The sequence below is a fragment of the Trachemys scripta genome, chromosome 6 (assembly GCF_013100865.1).
Source record: "Trachemys scripta elegans isolate TJP31775 chromosome 6, CAS_Tse_1.0, whole genome shotgun sequence".
Classification (NCBI taxonomy): domain Eukaryota; kingdom Metazoa; phylum Chordata; order Testudines; family Emydidae; genus Trachemys; species Trachemys scripta.
In genome coordinates, this window is record NC_048303.1 from 92,257,741 (window position 1) to 92,268,259 (window position 10,519).

The window sequence follows — 10,519 nt, forward strand, 5'->3', positions numbered from 1 at the left end:
TCATAATCAAATACAAGTTTTCTTATTGATCCCTCCCGATTTTCCCGGACATGCCCGGCTTTGGGGGATTTCCCCCCGGATGGGGATTTGAACCCCCAAAAGCCGGACATGTCCGGGAAAATCCGGACCTATGGTAACCCTACCTGCCCACCTCCCTTTAGTCACAGGATTGACTCAGAAGCTTGAGTTTAAAAGTCACAGGGTTTGGTTTAGGAAACATTTTCAATTCATAATCAAATACAAGTTTTCTTATTGACAACATTTTCCTCCAGTATTACAGGGTGGTCACCCCTGCAGTATATAAGTAGTAGCTATTGTTCACAAATATGGTATAGTAACCATCTTTGTTCAGTACCTTTAAATTTAAATTCACAAGATTCAGTGCCAGCCATTTTTTCCACTTTGCTTTGCATGTTTTTGCATCCCCAGAAAGTTGTGTTCTAACGAACTGGAAATGTGAACATGCCACAAAACTCATCTGAATTCCCCAAGTTTAATGTGGCATTCATCTTAACACACAAATTGGCCCAGATTTACTTGAAGCTTGTGTAACTCAAGTGCAACTCAGCCTGTGTTTTGGATTTAGAATAAATAATTAATTGAAATTTTGCACAGCTCTTGCTATTAGGTGTTTTTAGAACATGGCTTTGCTGCTTCTTCCTACTGCTACCTTTGCTAAGACGATTCACAAATTCACTATCCCATACGTGTACACGCGCGCGCACACACACACACGGTGGTCATGTTATATTAAGACTACATAAAGTGTTGATAAATGATTGATGTTACAAACATGTTCTAAATCTAGACATTAATATAATGTATTATAGAGTGTTACAAGCATATACAAATAAATGGTTACATATGACCACGGTTACAGACAACCTATTGAGCAACTTGATTTTAACAATCTCTAACAATTGATTAACGGTTTATGAAAATATCTATTAACTATTTATAAAATGTACTCTTAATATAATTTGAACAAAAATGTTTAGGCTCTTTGCTGTTTCCTTGTTAACTATATATTACTGAGTGCTGTTGTTAACATTAATCATTTTAATATTTCTATTGTATGCCTATCCTTTTAGTGTATTGAAAAGCTCGTCATAGGTCCACCAAATACTTACTTTTCTAAATACACAGTCAGTTCCAGTTTTCCCTCAAAAGTCACTTTTCTAAGCTTCTAACATTCATTTTGCCCTTCCCTCTCAACTAGATTTCCTTTCCATTATTGATACTAAGTAGCCATGAATCTAAGTCCTTACCCGAATACTACAGTATTTTTCTGACTTTTGTTGTGTACAGTCATGTGACATTTTTATATTTCTTGTCTGTTACATTTTGTATTCTCAGGCAATTACATGCTCTCATTTTTATTATTTAGTACTTTGTATTTACTTGTCCCATTTCATCTAAATATTGAAATGTTCTTTATCACTTAATTAAGTCACAAAGTTCCCCAGTGAATCATTTATGTTAGGTCATCTAGTACCTAATTTCTGAGATGAGTAAATTGAGAGAGAGTCAAAGTGAATTGCCTATATTAACACAGAAAATTAATAAGCAGAGCACGGAATGGAACCCAGTAAACTTCATTTCCAGTTCCTTGTTCTAACCATCAGGTTACCATGTTTCCCAATCAAAAAAGAGTGAACTTTTTTAGTCTCGATGACTTAGGTCACAATAAAGAAAGCAAAACAAATATAAAGTTTGCATACACGAGAGAGAAACACAGGGATTTCCCCTGTGCTGTTATGCATATGAAGTGAGAAACAAAATGGCAATGGCCTTGCACTAGGCAAGCAGCTTCTCTGCATTTAAAGGACAGTGGACAGAGACAGAGTGACAACTTTCTGCAACATATGCTCACTTGCCTCAGTAATTTGAATGTAGACAGTCACATTTAGTTCTAATGGAGTCCTGTGCCACATGACAATGGCAAAGAATTACAAACGCTAATGTTACATTTTCTTTTAACACTGAACAAGGAATTTTAGTAGAATAAGGAAAACAGTAATATCCATCTCTAAAGCTGTTCTGTCTCTCTACTTCCTTGTAGAGATTCTGCCTAGAAATTTACCCAGCTCTGTGCTAACTGGCTTCTTGTTTGAGATGTAAACAGTACACATATCCTCAGAGTCTCCCTTTATACTGTATCTAGCAGTGCCTGTCCAGGTGGTCATTCGGCACCTGCTCTTTGTCCTTAACTGTGCACTCACCATGCTATCTACATCACTTTGTAGACATTTACAACTAGTTTGTCTACTCCTTGACCATGTGGATCAATGCTACATCCTATAGCCCATATCTTTTGCACCATCTCTACCCTCCCCAAGTTGATTAGGGACTACATAAGGTGTCTTAACTCAGAATGGTCACCTCAGACATCTTATCTCAGCTGACTATTCTCCTGTTATCATCAGCCCAGATTCATTTGATTGGAAGGTGCGAGAAGCCTGCTGCTCCCCTTGACTGTCACAATATTCATCTACCAGAGGAAACTCATCTCTGTGAACATCTTGCTGTCTTTAATATTCAGCAGGGCAACCAGCTGACCCAGGAGTGCCTCTAGCTTGTTATTCAGTTAGCTGTGAAACAGAGTTTGTGTGTGTTCCATAAATTAATACTGCCAGAGAATACATATAGCTACGGGTCTGTTCTAGTAAACAAAACGGTCACCAAAGAGAACAAACAAAAAGGAACAACCCTATACTTAAGAGGAAATGCCTGCAGTGATGGATTGCATATAACAAGCAAAAGTAGCCTAGGAGTAGGTGAAGAGAATTTGTCAATATCAGTCTTTCACCTAAAGTTATATTGCTAACAACCAATATAACTACAAGTAGTCTTCAGAAAGATGTTAATATTAATTACAAAGATGTCCTGGAATACTATGTATTAGGAAGCACCACTAAAACCCTTTTTATGGATGTTTCAGATAGATGTCAGTTTTTCACAGATGTCAATGACTGAAAACTAAAATCCACTCAAGAGTTATTGTTACTAACATTCCATCATTACACTTCACGGGCATTTTGAGCACTGGTGACTGTTGTCAGCTAGTGCAAAGAAGCTTGGCCTGTGAAACAGTTGCTCCTCCTAAGCAAGAAGTGGCCCAGCTGTAGCAGCTGATATTTTTTCTTCGCAAAACATCAAAGGACAAAAAGGGAGATTCAGATCAAAAAGCTTATAAAATAAACAAAAGGAAAATATACGAAAAAATTAGAGTTAACTAAATTATGAAATAAGACCATTGTAATTTAAAGAAATATATACTTTATCTTTTTGAACTGTTATGAAACCTTACTGAGTTCTATGGACTTCAACTTTACATCTGTAACAAATTCCATATTAAAAATTTTACAATTTTTTACGCACATCCAACAATGATACATGTTCCCCTACATCCTGCACTTGTGCACACAGGAGAAATATATAGGTCTTGTCATTAAAAAAACTATAAACACACTTGGATAGTGACACAAATTCTGGATATCATGGAAAACCATAACAAGAAAGTCCTTTTTATACCTTGGAAAATGTTTCTGAAATTACTTTTTCAATCATTATTTGTGTGTATTACAGTAGCAGCTAGGGGACCCAAATCAAAGATCAGCGCCCCTTTAGGCCTAACACCATTCAAATGTGTAGTAAAAAGACAGTCCCTGTACCAGAAAATGAATTATCTATGTTCATACCAAGACACAATAGGCACATGAAACAGAAGAGCTAGGTGGATGGCAATGGGATGAAGCCACAGTAAAGCAAGCATGTTTTTGCATAATAAGCAGTAGTCTCAGCTTGCCACTTGCCTAACCATTGTCAGATGACACGGTTCTGTAGGCATGATGGGAGATGGAGGTACAAGATGAGACCAATTGTGAGCATTGAATTACCAGAAGTCCTCCCAACCCTATACAAAACATCAGTCACATGGAGAACTGGAAACACAGAAATGAACCACACTGCCTTACACCACAGACTATTTCTAATTCCATTTTGTAACCTGGTATAGCATATTGAAAACTGAGTTAAAATGATCAAATATCACTTTACATTTCGGGGAGGGGAGGGGGATTCCTGGTCCCGCTTGCAGGCAAGGGGGCCCCGTAGGGAAGCATGTGATCTGGGTCTTTCAGGAATCAGTCTGCAAAGAGCAAGCCTAAAGCACAGTGTGGTGAGTTGTGCCTCTCTGTCTTATGGAACACCTAGTGCTCTCTCTGTTTTTGGTTCTTGTGTGCTGCGGTTCTTGATTTTAAGAAATAAAAGACTGTGACCTTGCAATTTCTCTGTTTGTGTGCTGTGAATGTAACAGTTGGTACGACGCATAACAAGACCCTCGAAAGATCTGTGCTTGCTTATGTCTGCGTGATTCCCACTGTGACAGTAACACCCTATTTGGAATTGAACAGTGGATCACTAGCATGTCTAATTTTCCAGTAACAACAGCATTTCCTATTAGTAAAGGCAAAAGAGGCTCCATTACTGGTGGGTTTTTTTTTTTTTTTTTTTTTTTAGGAGAAATTTGCTTTTTAAGGATTTGAAAATTTTTTCTTCTAAAAATCTATATGTAGACAGTATAGCTCAGTTATTTGCAGGACCCAAGCCATGGAAGTCAGGGGATCAGCAATTAAATTCAGAAATGATCTTTTCTACTACAACATGTAAATTTCACGTTTTTAAACTTCAATAAAATTGGTTTGTTTTTAAGAGCTATTAGTCATATTCCCAAAGCCTTCTTTTGAAATGTATTACTTATGGGGCCTATTTACTGAGTGCTTCTGTGTGTAATCCTCTGCAATATGTGCAGGGTAGTAATAATTCCATGTTAATATGGTTTAAATTAGAAATTAAACAAAATGTGGTGTAACATTGATTTGCAAAAAACTCTCAAATTATCTTTCTAATTTAGCTTATGGAACAACAATGGTGCTATAATGCTGTTCCTCATAGACTAAATAAATTCATTCATTTAAAACAGTCATGTCACCAACCTTGATGCAAATTAGTCCACACAGTGCTTGTTTGCTTCTCTAATGAGAAGACAGACTGATTGGTTGTAGCAACCAAAATGAAAAAAAAAAGAAAGAACGAAAACAGGGCAAAAGAAAAGGAAATTGGTGTAGATCAGCTGGGAAAAATGTAATTTCACTTACTCTATTGCTTTTTGTAAACATCCTAAAAATATTATTTCTACTATCTCACTATGTCTAAGTCTTACTGCTGTTATAAAACCTCTCTCTGATGCTGTCTAATACATTTCTTAACTGATCTATTTTATAATAAATATTAACCACTAAACTAATACATAGGTTTACTTGAAAAGTTTCAGAAAATTCATTCTATAATCAAAGAGTAAGTGCTCTAAATTTTGAGATGGATAGTCTATTTTTCCGTACCTAAGATGCTGAATCCCTGCTTTAAGTGCAAAACTCAATTAAATCACAACAGGTGTCTCCATAATTATAGCATTAAAAAAACCTAATAAAATTACTTTCTATCTTATGGAGAAAAATGAGAACATTTGTTGCAGGTTTTATGCCATGACAATCCTATGGGCTTGACCTTGAAACTTCTATTCATGAGAGTAGTCCTTATTGAGTATTTACATTGTAGTCACTGGGGCTGCTCTGTGAGCAAAGAATCCTCGTCTAAGTAGCCTGTAAATTCAAGCCCTACCTCTATTATCACTATGACTTTGAATTTTTAGGGACAAATGAATTCTTATTTCGGTGAATCCCATTTTATATTCTGTTAACAAGTGGCTATATAAAGTAAACAATGCATTATGCCTACCAGGACAGATTCCCCCATGAGTCTGAGATTTGGTTCTCTACTTAAATGCGTTTAGCACTACTTAATAACATAGGACAGAATCTCTCTCCTTTGTGATTTATGTGCCCACTTCCAGGAAAATAAACTGATTCAGATGGTTTTGTTGACACCATGCTTTATGCCCCCTATCCTGTTATGCTTAAAGTTCCTGTTGTCAATAGAACACATACTTTACTTTTTAAATTTAGAGAAAATAGCCCTAGTGATTTTTTAATGGAACAGAGGCTCATTCTTCTGTGTTTGACATTATGCCACAGCCTGCAAATTACGCAATTTTTATTTTGTTTTTGAGAATAACTTAAAATGCTGGGGTGGGGAAGGACGGGAGGAGAGATGGGGAAATGAAGAAAATGATAGTGAATAGATCCTGATGCAATGTATTTGCATAAAAAAGTTTGTTTTTAAAATTACTTCTATATTTAACAAAAAGAACTAGGAGTACTTGTGGCACCTTAGAGACTAACACATTTATTTGAGCATAAGTTTCATGGGCTAAAACCCACTTCATCGGATGCATGCAGTGGAAAATACAGTAGGAAGATATACACACACAGAGGACATGAAAAAATGGGTGTTGCCATACTAACTATAATGAGAGTAATCAGTTAAGGTGGGCTATTATCAGCAGGAGAAAAAAAAACTTTTCTAGTGATAATCAGGATGGCCCATTTCCAATAGTTGACAAGAAGGTGTGGGAAACAGTAGGGGGGAAAAATTAGCATGGGGAAATAGGTTTTACTTTGTGTAATGATCCATACACTCCCAGTCTTTATTCAAGCCTAATTTAATGGTGTCCAGTTTGCAAATTAATTCCAATTCTGCAGTTTCTTGTTGGAGTCTGTTTTTGAAGGGTTTTTTTTGTTGGAGTACTGAGACTTTGAGGTCTGTAATTGAGTGACCAGGGAGGTTGAAGTGTTCTCCGACTGGTTTTTGAATGTTATAATTCTTGACATCTGATTTGTGTCCATTTATTCTTTTGCGTAGAGACTGTCCGGTTTGGCCAAGGTACATGGCAGAGGGGCATTGCTGGCACATGATGGCATATATCACGTTGGTAGATGTGCAGGTGAACGAGCCTCTGATATGATTAGGTCCTATGATGGTGTCCCCTGAATAGATATGTGGACAGAGTTGGCAGCAGGCTTTGTTGCAAGGATAGGTTCCTGAGTTAGTGTTTTTGGTGTGTGGTTGCTGGTGAGTATTTGCTTCAGGGTGGGGGGCTGGATGTAAGCGAGGACTGGCCGGTCTCCCAAGATCTGTGAGAGTGAGGGATCGTCCTTCAGGATAGATTGTAGATCCTTAATGTCCTGTAGTAGGTGACTTCTGGATACTCTTCTGGCTCTGTCAATCTGTTTCTTCACTTCAGCAGTGGGTATTGTAGTTTTAAGAATGCTTGACAGAAATCCTGTAGGTGTTTATCTCTGTCTGAGGGTTTGAAGCAAACGTGGTTTCATCTTGGAGCTTGGCTGTAGACAATGGATCGGGTGGTGTGGTCTGGATGAAAGCTGGAGGCATGTAGGTAAGTATCGCGGTCAGTAGGTTTCCGGTATAGGGTGGTGTTTATGTGACCATCACTTATTAGCACTGTAGTGTCCAGGAAGTGGATCTCTTGTGTGGACTGGTCCAGGCTGAGGTTGATGGTGGGATGGAAATTGTTGAAATCATGGTGGAATCCTCAAGGGCTTCTTTTCCATGGGTCCAGATGATGAAGATGTCATCAATGTAGTGCAAGTAGAGTTGGGGCGTTAGGGGACGAGAGCTGAGGAAGTGCTGTTTTAAGTCAGCCATAAAAATGTTGGCATACTGTGGGGCCATGCAGGTACCCATAGCAGTGCCACCGACTTGAAGGTATACATTGTCCGCAAATGTGAAATAGTTGTGGGTGAGGACAAAGTTCAGTCTCCAGGTTTGCCGTGACATTATCGGGGATACTGTTCCTGACGGCTTGTAGTCCATCTTTGTGTGGAATGTTGGTGTAGAGGGCTTCTACATCCATAATGGCCAGGATGGTGTTTTCTGGAAGATCACCAATGGATTGTAGTTTCCTCAGGAAGTCAGTGGTGTCTCGAAGATAACTAGGAGTGCTGGTAGCATAGGGCCTGAGGAGAGAGTCTACATAGCCAGACAAACATGTTGTCAGGGTGCCAATGACTGAGATGATGGGGTGTCCTCATCCACAACTTTTTATGGCTGACTTAGAACAGCGCTTCCTCAGCTCTCCTCCCCTAATGCCCCAACTCTACTTGCGCAACATTGATGACATCTTCATCATCTGGACCCTTGGAAAAGAAGCCCTTGAGGAATTCCACCATGATTTCAACAATTTCCATCCCACCATCAAACTCAGCCTGGACCAGTCCACACAAGAGATCCGATGAAGTGGGTTTTAGCCCGTGAAAGCTTATGCTCAAATAAATTTGTTAGTCTCTAAGGTGCCACAAGTACTCCTCGTTCTTTTTGCTGATACAGACTAATACGGCTACCACTCTGAATTCTGTATTTAAAACGCAACCCAAATAACTAGTCTGATTTTTGTGTGTGTGTATTTTTCTTTCTGCTACTTGTATAGCTCCTCACTGATTTTCAAATAATGTTGCTCAATTCCTTCCTTTAAGAGTTTTTTTATTCTGATACTTAAATACCCACAAAAGAGGCCACTTACTAAGTAAGCTGTAATTCCATTATGTGTTTTAAAAGAGGTAAATTTTAAAGGAGTCCTGTTTTTCCTTAATTTATTTTTCTTTTTATTATTGTGAATTATCCTTATTGAATTCCTCTTTTGATTCTCCCCCATTTTCTCTCTGATATAATAATCCCTCATCAAGATTCCTGTTATTTGATTAACCAATATTTTTCAGAAATAAAAGAGAACAGCATATTGAACAAAGTGCATGTTGTACTTCATTGCATATGTAAAGTAGAAACTATAAGCAAAGTACAACACACAGCACTAGAAGTTATTTACTGACATGAGAAAGTTCTATAAATTATTTAGCTCATGCAGCTTTATGTTGTATACCTCGTCTAATTTAATTACTAAGGCAGCAAACAGCAGTTGGAACATTTGCAAATCCAAAAGCATGCCTTTTCCTGCTGGATTATTTTACAGTAGCACTTTAACCTGCTAACTGTAAACAATATACAATTTACACTTTGAGCATCTTTGGCTCATTGGCACACAAGGAGTCAAGTAAGTGAAAGAAAACCCTACAGCCCTGATCAGCCATTTTGACATCAAACAATACAGTGCGCCTGTAGGCTTTAAAATATCTGAATTGTGAGCAGAAAAAGAAAAGGGCAATGTAGTTAGGTTTAATAAGAGTAACAATAATGAACCTCATTACATCATCTCTCTCTCTTTGGGAGAAACTACTGTTATGTACTAAAAATAAATTGTCAGACTCATAATAAATTTATAAAGAAAGCCTCTTCATGTGTGTATCCATGACAACCCAAATTTATATTTTGAGCTCCATATAGTAGTTTCACTACATCTTACATAAATTACTGTAAAGAAAGTAACAAAATAAGATGGTTTGCTAGCCCAGGTGTTTTAATTGGCATAATATGTAATATTTCTACAATATTCAAAACAGAGAAAAAAATGTGTGTAATGGTTTGAAACTAATCCTATCAGAAGGAAAACATTTCCTTTAATAACAAGATAATGTACAGGCTTTTAACTCTAATGTTAAAGTACAGTGGAGACTGAACTCCCGAATGATTCAGTCATTCAGTATCAGCAAGTCACAGTTATGACAGCAACAAAAACACTAATAGAAATTATTTATTTCATGCAATGTATGTTTCTAAGGTTCCTATCAAGTATGCCACTGTTTTTCCTAATGGGATTCCATCTGGAGTGGTTTGTGCACAGCCAACCCATCTTTAAATCCCTTGGAGAGAGGGGCCTGGTTTCACCAGGCTAGGTACTGCTAAAAATCCAATCTCTGTTATGCATAACTGCTCTCTACAATGAAATTAAAAAGGCACAATGTGTTGTATAACACACTGAACCATGGAATTTCTAACTATAAAACTGAGCGAATGAGCATACCTCATGCAAGTTTCAAAACTGAAATGTCAAAGTAAAACTTGCCCTTGATGTCTGTTGTGGAATAAAAAGTTATCACCTTTCTTAGAAAGAGAGAGGGACAACACCACAGAAGTGACAGGACAGAAGCACAGTTATCCCATCATTGTCTATTCCTGGAACAGCCTGCCATCTATTTTTTTTTTTTGAGTGATGGGAGGAGGGAGCATCCTCAAGCTTGGAACAAACAAACCAACATCACAACAATGATGGCCTCTATGGAAACTGTTCTGAACTGAACTGACTGTTTTAGGCCCCAGTCCAGATCCGTAATGCCTATGTGGAGTCTCACAGGGAAATAGCGTAATGGCCTACCTGAAATAGAACGGAAGGCCCGTGAGTGAATGGATGACTGCAACTCTCATCTGAGGATAAAATGTAATCCTAATTAAAATAACTGGTCTGATTATTATTAAATATTTCTACTGCAGTAACACAGAGGCCATAACCCACATTTGGCTTGGCACTGTACATATATAACAAAAGGAGAGTCCTTTCTCCAACAGCTTACAATAAAAGTAACACAACAGTGAGGAAAATTAAGTGTAATAAGTAGGAGCCACATCATACCAGCTGCCTAGTCATTAT